This window comes from Arachis ipaensis, chromosome B03, assembly GCF_000816755.2.
Source record: "Arachis ipaensis cultivar K30076 chromosome B03, Araip1.1, whole genome shotgun sequence".
Lineage (NCBI taxonomy): Eukaryota > Viridiplantae > Streptophyta > Magnoliopsida > Fabales > Fabaceae > Arachis > Arachis ipaensis.
In genome coordinates, this window is record NC_029787.2 from 125,534,825 (window position 1) to 125,546,494 (window position 11,670).

General features: G+C 32.2%; 3 long non-coding RNA genes across 3 annotated transcripts in view; 1 reads left to right on the forward strand and 2 right to left on the reverse strand.

The window, feature by feature from the left end:
* Positions 1,080–11,670, forward strand: part of LOC110270391 — an 11,952-nt gene continuing 1,361 nt past the window's right edge. The window contains exon 1 of the long non-coding RNA XR_002359871.1: positions 1,080–1,694. This is a non-coding gene — a long non-coding RNA (uncharacterized LOC110270391). The remainder of the gene's footprint in view (positions 1,695–11,670) is intronic.
* On the reverse strand, positions 3,641–6,229 carry LOC110270392. Its single transcript, XR_002359872.1, has 2 exons — positions 3,946–6,229; positions 3,641–3,675 (listed from the first exon to the last, which is right to left on the reverse strand). It is a non-coding gene; the product is annotated as an uncharacterized LOC110270392 (long non-coding RNA).
* On the reverse strand, positions 7,015–8,758 carry LOC110270393. The gene is made up of 4 exons (XR_002359873.1): positions 8,583–8,758; positions 8,393–8,485; positions 8,205–8,306; positions 7,015–7,437 (listed from the first exon to the last, which is right to left on the reverse strand). It is a non-coding gene; the product is annotated as an uncharacterized LOC110270393 (long non-coding RNA).

Genomic DNA, 11,670 nt, shown 5'->3' on the forward strand with positions numbered 1-11,670 from the left:
AATTGTATCATATCATTACAAAGAAGCACAGCTTAAATTATATGCGTGCCAAGCAGTTATGACAGTTATAACTACCAACTGTGATAGTTTAAAATTTGTTTACTCTTATCAAACAATCTAATCAGCGGAAATAAACAAGCTAAGGTTTTTTAGTATAAAAATGTTATTCGTATATCAAAATTAGCTATTAAAATCAACCACCAATGTATTTCTATATAAACACATATGTGATTTAATTTATTTTTTATATGTATTTATATTTCAACATGTATTTTATACTGATAGTTGAATTTAATGGCTGATTTTAGTGTATACATAACATACTCCTTTTTAGTAAACATTTTTTTATTAATTAACGCTCTCCCTGCTTGCAGTACAAGTATTTTTTTTTTGGGTGACTAAACAAGGAAAGAAACAAAGCAAAAGCTATTCTAAATCCGAGCGAATGATTCGTTGGAGATCAACACCAGGCTCAGACCAAATAACATGATTAGAGTTACTCTTGGCACCATATTTAGCCATCCAATCCGCAGCTCTATTTGCTTCTCGAGACACCCATTCAACGTGAACAAGCCAAGGACGAGATAAAAGCTCCTGAATCTTGTGAACCAAATCTGTTACTTCAGATGGATACCCACTTGTAAGCTCATGCATGATGGGCAGAATGTCAAGGCAATCTGTTTCACATATAATATCCCTCAAACCGCAATCCCAAGCTAAAACCAGCCCCCTCCAAGCAGCAAATAATTCACATCTGATTATAGACCAAGGGGGAATGCTTCCAGAGCAGCCCGAGATCCAATCTCCCTTAGAATCTCTAATAATACACCCAAATCCTGCTAAATTTGAATCCATATACAAGCTTGCATCACAATTAACTTTAAAACTATTGCCTACCGGTGGTTCCCAACACAGGCAATTTCGGAGAGACCTAAAGGCATTGCTTCGATTCCGGTAAACCTGTAAGTCCTTGGCGGTAATTCTAGCCAAGGCAACAACCTTATGGTCTGTCCAAGGGTTGTCAGTGTTGAAATAAGCATATATGTGGATGAACTTGATTTCTTCATCATTATTAGGTTCTTAAACATGTTTACAAATCAAGTTCATCATGTAGAATAGAATAAGTATATATAATAAGAATATCAATAGCAACATAATTAATTATAATTAATAAGAAAACACAAAGTACAATAGGTTTTTGTCACACCGGGAGAAGGCAAAGATATAATAATAGATAATCACCCATTATTTATAATGAGGACTAGCACGTACACATGACCAAATTATTATTACGTAATATGCATGCAAATATTTATTTAGGGTGAAAACTCAGGTGTAGTCGACTTCACGTGAAGTTGATAGTTGAGAGCCGTTAGATAAAAATTTAGTCAAATTAATTAAATCATTTAACGATTCTCAGTTATCAATTTGAGTTTCCACCTTTATTTAGTGGCCACATGGTGAATACCGTGCCTGCCTTAGGCTTTTCATTTTAGTTTCTTTCAAAATAAAAGCGATGATCAGGTTGTGGTGGTGGCCAACGCCGCCGTGGCCACCCTGGGTGCGGCACACGCCGACGTGGATACGGAAGTGATGGAAGCGGTTCTGGATACGGACGCGGATGCCGCGGTGAGGGAAAAATGAGATGATGGTAGCTTGGGTAAATCATGTGTAGACTTGGAGGAGAGTCACCGGTCGTAGCCGCAAGGTGCGGCGGCTGTTGGTGGTTCAGGTCGTACATATTTGGGAATGGAATGTAGTTCCAGTAATACATATTTAGTAGCTGCGGTTCAGTTGTCTCCGTAAGATCATGACGAGCTTCTAGCTTGAAGCTCATGGTGTTCAACAATGTTACAACAATTAAAAGAGTTGTCACCATGGATTGGCCATAGGCCATGGCTTGATCCGATGATATAATTTCAAGAGTTTTAGTTAATAATGTGCAAATAAAGAAGGAACAATTTTATTTGAGATTGTAAATATGCATGATGAGAAGCCACCAGACATATATATAGTACTATATACAATAAAAATATAATGAGATATTTGATGTCTTTGAAGTGGTATTTATGGTATTGGAGAAGCTGAAGAGTCGTCGCTTTTTTTTTGTTTTAAAGATTCTATATTAGAAAATTAATAAGAGTGCTTTTGAAAACAGTTAATTAAAATGTTGTCTAATTTTTTAAAGGCAATATACACCCTGGCTATGTGGTTAGGGATACATCTTTTAAGAATATTTTTGTTTATTAATCATGAAATTGTGTATTTGACATTATTTTTTTAAAAAAATTAGTTAGACGCTTATTTGGAACTAAATAAAATTTTGAAAAAGATAAAACGACCCAAACTTCTATTCATGTCCACTTCATCCACAAAACCTTCAGAATGTACAATTTTGATCTCCTGAAATGATCAAATAGATAAAATTAAAGAATAAGATGTACTATAGATTATTTAACCCTTTGCGGTTCGGTAACTATATACCATATGAAGAAATAGAAAAATATTAGATATTTGAAAATAGAATAAATATTAAAATATTCTCCCATTAGAATAAATTCTATTTTTAAATTTTAATATTATTTAAAAACTGACTAATGATACATATGCTACATAAATCCAAAATAAAGTATAGGTAGACAATTTTAGGAAGCTTTGTTCAATTCATTGTCCTATATAAAATTGTTACTCATGATTTCTAATTACATCAAGCACCTTCTATATGTTAACGTACTGCATAAAAATATAATAATATTAACATAAATCACAACTAATTAATCTTCCAATATAAAAAAATCAGCCATAGAAATACTACAAGAAACACGTCAAATAGCAACGGTTTTTATAGGGATTTGCAGCAGTTTTTAACTGCCACAAAATAGTATACCAGCGGTTCCAAAAACGTTGCAAGTTAGGAGTGGAGATTTGATTTTGCAGCAGTTCTAAGGAACCGCTGGCACAACCACAGCAAATCAGACAATTGATTTTGCTAAAACCGCCGCTATTTGGTAAGTGGATTTTTAAAAAAAATGCCGTAAATTTATGTGAGGCTTTTTGAAAAAATGCAACGGTTTTGAACTGCCGCAATTTCATACATCAAATTAAAAAAAAAAAAAAGCATACATTTGTTTGGTGTATTTTTCTAGTGTTATCCTTTCTAAGGGTAAATACTGCTCTTAAAGAAAAAATATAATATATAAATCAAATTAAAACTTAACAAGCAATGCATTACTTAAAAAACTAGCAAAACTAACTCCAGTATAAGCCAACTAAGCCAACCATCTTTTGTTTCTCATAAATCCAAAACCTTTGTCACGTTGCACCCTAACATCTTCAATAATTCCAACACTAAGGGCATGAAAATGGTGATGAAGACCAACAGATATAACCTGCAATTTCAATACCTATGAGAACTTCCAATAAGTAATTTTCGATTAAACTTAACTTGCAGGAATCCATCACATTTTATAGCTAGCCGCCTAATAGATCTGTACTGCTAATTCAGACAACTGACTGCCATAGCCCTCCACCTTTCAATATAGCTATAATACTAGGTTATATTAAAATGGCCAAAAAATAAAACCCTTGCCTCTAGAGCGAGATTGCTAATATAAACAGTGGTATATTGAGGATTCTTCTCTGGTGCATCATCACTGGTTACTTGCTGAGCTTCTTCTGCAATTAGAAAACAAGATAATCATGAAATAAAAATCATCCAGCAAGTATAATTCACAATCAGGCTACTACAAACAATAAATGAAAAAGTATCCATACATTAAAAAAATAATTATTTGAAAAATATCAACTATGAAATATATGATACAAATCAGTAGCATGAATACATAATATATTGAAGTGCCACCTTAAACTTATAATAAGAAAAAAAAAATCATGTTGTAGATCTCAAATGAACTTTCAGAAATTAGGCAACAAATTCAATCTCACCTGATATTCCAATAGTTAACTCCACAACACTTTTAGAATCCGAACTCTGCTTTTCATCATTGCTGTTAGACCCTTTAGTGGCCCAGTTATAGTGTCTCTGTCTACTTCTAAGCCACTACAAAATAGAAGCTTAACCAACAGTAACAAACAGAGTTTGAGATCACATTGACTCCAAATACTCGTCATAATGAACTTCCCAAGAGGAAAACAACATTTATCAATTAGAAAGAACGAGACTTGTAAAGAAGGTTCAATTGGGACCATTCACATAAGATGCAAAGGCTAATCATTACTTAATATTCTCATATCCATCATAAAAATAACTAAGTTATCCTAAGGCACATTAATTCTAATTACATGATTGCACTTACTTGACTGTAGTTTGAAATCAAATGATCCTCTTACAAGCACAGTCATGAAAAAATTAATAAAATACCTTAGGCCTCTAGCATACCAATAATGTTCATTACTGTTACAACTTGGAGCTTGGGCAAAATTAAATTTGAAAAGCAAACACGACACACCCCCACATAGGTAAACGCCATCAAATGAGAGGAAGCAAGTAATGAAATCTACCTTTGTTTTAATGAGTATAATATCTCAACACCCTCATGGTGGAGAACAAGTTTATCAAGTGCCAGTACAACATATCCAAGGAAATAATAAATCAATAAAATGTACAATACCCATGTCATTGTCAGTCAGGCAGCAAAATTAAATTTGAAAAGCAAGCAAGACATACCATCGATGAAGCAAAGCAATTACTGGGTACAAAAAAATTAGCAAAACCAATTTCAAAGTGCATAGAAAGAAAGTTAGGAGAATATTGGAACAAAATAGAAGCAGAACATATTCAAGAAAGGAAGAAGCAGAGTTATTGGTGAATCTGTCCTGGTTTCGGCGACGGTTGTAACTGGTGGCGGCGTGTTTGACGGCGACCTCCTCTCCCCTTTCGGCTCCTCCCAGCGGCGGCGCTATCAATGACAACAACAAAAAACCCTAATGGCGACTGGAACAGGGTGCGACGGCGACGGCCTTGACCCCAATCGACGGTAGCCGCGGCGGCATAGCAGGACGGTGCAAGAACGAACCTCCTCCTTCTCCCCTGGGTTCATCATCTTCTGCTTCTCCTTCACTCTTCGTCGTTCTTCTCCTTCGTGAGCGCGCGCTCTCCCTCTCTTCGCGAACACACTCTCTCTCTCTTCGGCTTCAGTGGCGATGACAGCAAGCTTAGTGGTGGCGGCGGTGGCAAGAGGCGACGGTGCAGACCCGCGATGAGGACGACGACGGCGCTGGCTTCGCGGTGAGCTGATGCGGTCTCCCTCTCTCTTCGCAGTTCTTTCTCTTGCGGTTCTGGCTTTCTAACGGCACGGCAACGCGACGGCGGCAGCGAACTCAGCAGCGCCGGCCCAGCTCCTTCCTCCCTTTCCTCTCCTTCTCTGTTTCTCCCTCTCTTCTCTTAACATTGCTTTCTTTCTTTTTTTTTTTATTTGTTGAAGCTGCTGAGTGCTGAGTGTTGTGTTTTTGGGAAATAGGAATTAAAATATCGCCAAAAAAATTTAGATTAGCAGCATTTTTTCAAAAATTTGTGGCAAAATCAAATCAAATAGCTGCTCTTCCTGCGTTCACCACTGAAACTGCTGGAAAATCGTTAGATAGCGACGATTGTCAAAATAGCTGCTAATTGTCTGCTATCTTCCGTTTTTGTGGTAGTGAAAACTCTCCATTATGGTTACATAGTATAGAAAGGGAAAAATACTCCATTATTTAGTAATTGCCTATATAATGGAGGGATAACTACTCACCATCATCGAACAATAACTTGTAATAATATAAAAAAAGACCAAATTATCTACATTCCATTTTTATAAATACATATACATTTCAGGTAAAAGATCATTTATTTTTTTTTTAAATTCTACTAAAACATTTATTAACTTAAGTATCAAAGTCTCTTATAAATATCTTCATTCTTTGTCTAAAGACAAAGAGTGGACAACAAAACCAATATATATGAAATAACAGTAGTTTATTTGTTGCTGTTTCAAAAATCGCTGCCAAATCATAAAAGAACTGTTGCAACCTGTCTTGTATATTGTAGCGGAAAAAAAACATTGGTGATTATAGCTTTTATCCCACTAAAGAATAGATCTTCCAAACTTGATGACACTTGAGCAGCAATAAAGGAACTTACGCAGTTATAAAATTTGTGTGATTTTTTTTTTTTTGGGTTAATTTCCTCATTTTGAAATAATGTATGTGGTTGGAATTTTAGTTTGGTTTAAAAAACATTTTATTCAAAATTTGATCGCTCATTATTACTTATTATTAGTGACAAATGGGAAATTAATAATTGAATTAAGTTATTTTGGATACACTATTGACAATGTAAAGTACAGTGTGACAACTAAACAACCACTACAACAATATAGATTATTTTTTAGGGTTATATGTGTCAAAAAAGAATTAAAAATCATCAAAAAAATAATTTTTGATACTATTTTAATTATAAAAATATGTTAATAAAAGTTTTGTCAAAAATAGTATTTTTAACATATAAGTAATTGTCAAAAAAGCTTAATCTTATTTTGATAAATATTGGCCGTCAAAAATAATGTTAGAAAAATTTGAGAATATATTTTTTGTGATACTTATTAACCGTAAAAAATACTATTTATTTTGACACTTATTGACCATAAAAAATTCTCAACAACAATTTTTTACAATTATTAACCATGAAATATACTATATCATGAATATTTTTTGACAATTTTTTACCATAAAAAAAACTCAATCATATTTTTTTTACATTCATTATTATAAAAATTAAGGTTTCACCTATTATTTGTTGTTTAAATAAAAATTACTATAACAATAGACAAAATAAAAATTCTACCACTATGACATGAATATGCTTTCACTTTATCATACATAATCATTGTATAAAATCAAACAAGAACTTTGCAATTTTGATCATTGATCATGATTCAAAACTAATACAAATAGCATTCTGATCCTTATTTAGCATTTGACAAGTATATCAACAACAATTAACACCAAGTACCAAAACCAATACTCAATATCATAATATCATATTAATGTTTTTTTGTATAGTGCTATATGAATCACACATAAACTCATCAAAGTCTTGAGCATTAATCAAGTGAAGTAGGATTGTTATCACTTTGAATTATAGGCAACCTTCCATCCAATAGTTGCTCAAGTATTCCTGCCATATGATCTACCTTTCTCTTTAAATCTTCCACCTCTATTTTAGAGTCTTCATATTTTTTTTTCTGCACATTGAAGTTTTGTTTGGAGATTAAAAAATATGAATGATCTAGGACCCCATAACTATGTAGGTGTCACGCCAGCCCCATAACCACGAACTCGTCCATGTCGTTCAAGTCTAAATACTTCTACCATCACCTCATGTTCATTCATCTCTAATGTTCCTTCATTTATTTGAGATGATAATTCCTTAAGTAAATCCTAAAAATGATCAAATCAACCTAATAAAATCAATAAAAATCAACCTAAAAGGATAACTTCAGATAAATCACATATACTTATAGAAAATTCACATTTATTATGCAAATGAAACTCTGCAGGTTGTATTTTGGATATCACTGTCACTCAATTACACCACAGCCCACAAGTTATACATAATCACTTCATAAGCAATGATGATATGAATTGCTTAAGAGCTTTAATAATCAATAACCAGCTTCTGTGGATAGCCAACAATATTACATATATACACAAATGTAATAAGAATTCTTATGCAAAATAAAACTATGGACAATTTCTAATGTCAATCAAGCATCAAAAGATCTGCATGTACATGTTCAGCTGATAGCACTTTAATGATTGAAAATATTGCATCACACTTTACCATCTTACTATAATTACAGACTAACAATGATTTTTTTGTTGGAAGAGTGTTAAAGAATTGAACTATTCACCGCAAAAAAACCAATTAGCAACATTAAATGCCAGGCAGAACAGGCAGAAAATTTAACATACATAAAGTAAGGACAAAATAAACACAATTTTTCAAGACTTTAACAACAAAATCTGAAGCAGAAATAGCTCCTAATATACTAATGCTTTCGACAAAGCACAACTAATTTTTTAATAATTTTATCTTCTGTAGAACTTATTTAAAAAATTACAAAGTTATCAAAAAAGGAAGAAATAATTTTGAGAAGTTATCAAAGTAATAAACAAAACTCATAACATGTGATAACATATCTTACAAGTTTTTCTTGAGTTTCTTCATTGCAAGCTTGTCCATTAGCACGGGTATGTGTAAGCTCCCAAAGACGAAGACGGTCAATTTCTTGTCCTATTTGCTCAAACTGTAGCCACAAATAACATATCTTATAAATATAGCAACTAATATATATCTTCAAATTAAGTCTATAAATTAGTAAAATTTAGATACCGCCTCTTCAGTTCTTTGTTGGGCTCCCTTAGCACCAGTGGTATGGATAATGCTATTTGCAGCTCAACTCATCTTGTTTTGTTGACTTATTTTCTAATAATTAACAAAATATGTCATAACATGTGATAAAAGAGGCTAGTTAAATCTAAGTCAATTAACAATTATTGATTATGTCATGTGAAGTACAAACCTGCCAGCCTTCATCAATCCAAAGATTCACAACGTAATCCCAATCCTCTTTTTCCATTTCCAATGGTATATTGGTTCGAGCAATTTCAGGGTTATCATAAGGTTCAAAATACCTTTTTTTTAGTAGATGTCGATAACTCCGATAAGAAGAATTCATTTGAGCCCATACTATATTGTAAAAGGGCTCTATTCTTAATTTGCATCCAATTCTTGTTCATTGAATATATGACAAGCTTAACATACCTAAAAAAAATATTAAAAATAAGCACTAGAGACCACAAGCCTCAATAGAAAAAAAAAAAGTTAAAACACAAGTGTAGCTATAATAAAATCTAAAGAATGCATGTAACAAGAGTCTATACCAAAAGCTAAAAATAATCAATAGAAATCAGTTAAGAAAAAATCTGAAAGCAAAGTTGTGATCTTGTTGCGACTAAGTTCCAGAAACGCCTAAACCTAAAAGCGGAAACCTCCAAACTCGAACCTATTTGGCTACTATCCCAACACTGCGCTAATATGCATTGGTGCAATGTACTGATGTACCTTAAATTAAAAACTAGAATTTTATATCTATTATTATTATTTATGTATAATTTTTATAATTTTTTTTACATTCTTTTAAAAAATAATTAATATTTATGATAAAAGATAAATTTTTTTATTTATATCATAATAAATGTATAACAAATAATAAAAAATAATGCAAACATCACTTTTTGTATAATGAATAATCCATGCAATCATCTAAATTAAAATCCAAATCTATATGAACCTAGGGAATTTAATTCTATGCATTAGGCATAAATATGTGGTGTCTAGGGATCCTAAAAGTTGAAGCAAAAAGAAATGAACATACATGCACTACTTAATTGACAGATAATTAACAAACGAGCCACGACAAACGAGATTAAAGTGGTAGTACTTATAAAAGCTAGAAATTCTTTCATGCATGCCAAATCTACTTGAAGTAATTAACAGAATATTATAGAAAATGAAATCTCAGTTGACAAAAACTAAGGATAAGTAGTTCAGAGAGTTAAAAAAAAAGCACTCAAACTTTAAAAAGAATAAATAATCTAAGGGTGATTTTTGCTAGAAGAAATGCTGTGGAGTAGCAGAAGAGAATGTGAACAAGTGTTGGCTAGATTTGGAGATCCTAGAATACCAACAAAAAGAAAAAAGGTCATATAAAGAATAAGCTTTTGGTTTTGTTGCTGTGAAGGAGAAGAGAGGTTCCTTGTGGCAGAGTTTATGCCCCATGAAACTCCCTCCAAGCACCTCTTTCACTGTGAGTTCCATTCATTTTTTTTTCTGTTTGGTTTTGTTAATTGTAATCATTTGTAACATATAGAGGGAATGAATGTTTTGAGATATGCCATGTTGTGTCAACAATTGCCATGGACTAGACATTTTGCATGAGAAGCTAAATGTTTTCAGAAATGTTAACTTAATAACCACTGATTTGTGATTGTGATTTGTGCGAAATCTATCTGGCAGGGGAGTCCCAGCCCATGGAATGGGCAATGAGGCTGAGAGTTGCCTTGCATTTGGCACAAGCATTGGAATATTGCAGCAGTCAAGGAAGGGCATTATACCATGATCTTAATGCTTATAGAATTTTGTTCGATTAGGTAGTTAAGCTTCTACGAGTAGGCTTATTCCTTTTCTTAAGTCAGTATGTTTTATCAAGCAATGTTTATGTCTACATGGTATCAATGGTGGACAGGATGGCAACCCTAGACTCTCTTGTTTTGGACTAATGAAAAACAGCAGAGATGGCAAAAGTTATAGTACAAATTTAGCCTTCACCCCTCCAGAATATTTAAGGACAGGTAAGAACCAAATGAAATAAAATAAAATATTGAAGTACATATATATGTTTGGGATGAAGGAATGAAGGGGCTGAAAACCATTAAAAGAGCAGTGAGATTGCAGTACATGAAAAATTAAAATGCCACTAAACACAATTAAAATTCTTTAAGTTTAACTAAGAGTAAGCTTCAATAATAAAGAATATTTGCCTCAACTGGTTGACTTGTGTTTCTTCAACAGCAATTTGGCCATTGATAAAATTGTTTGATAAGAAAAAAAAAATAAAGGATCAGAAGTCAAATTAGATAAAACATAAATTGAATAAAATTCTAAAATAGAACAAACACTAAAATTACATCAACAAGTCACAGTTATCTTTCTCTCACTTTTTTATTATGAATAAAAGAAATAGAAAAATCAAATAGAGTAGAGCAAATTATCGAATATATAGAACAGATTTACACTAATTACCAAATCAGATATGAGGAACAAATTCAAGAGCAATTAGGTATGACGAACAAATAAAAAACTACGAATTATAAAACAGATCAATAAAAAGCCAAATCAGAAAATATAAATTAGAGAATAGATCTAAGAATATGAATACTTACCTTAATACGTAAAATAATAAGAAGCTTGAATATAAAAATTTTGAAATCTGAAGCATGAAAACAAAAATTAAAACAGATTTATGAAAGAATAAAAAAATCTTGAGAGAGGAAAAAAAAATATCTAACAAGACGAAGTTGATTTTGGAACTCAAAAATGAAACGAGATCTTAAGACTGAAGTTATAGTAATTTATGTTAACATGCATAGCTATACTTTTTCATCATCATTATACTGGAGCTGAAGAATGACTGAGAGGAGTGTGATATTTTTGACGGAGCCAAGGGAAAAGAGCAGTATGATGCTTTCTTCTTTCTTAGTGAAATAAATTGGGACCGTCAAAATTGAAGAATAATTTTCGACGGTAAAGTTATTTATAAAAAAAAAATAGAAAATTTGACATTTATAATATTTGTTAAAAATATATATTAATTTTTACACTTAATTATGATCGTTAAAAAAAGTGTTGAAATAGCTTTTTTTTTTGTAGTGTAACATAAAATAATTTGTTGATAATTTAAGTAGTGTTAGTAGAAAAATTAACTATGATACCTATTATTGTTGTAACTTGTAAGGATATAGTGATTCATAAGAGACTTAACTATTATAGTATTATTATTCTATTTTGAACCCAAGCTTTTTCTTCCCTTAGGTAGTAGCACTTAATTG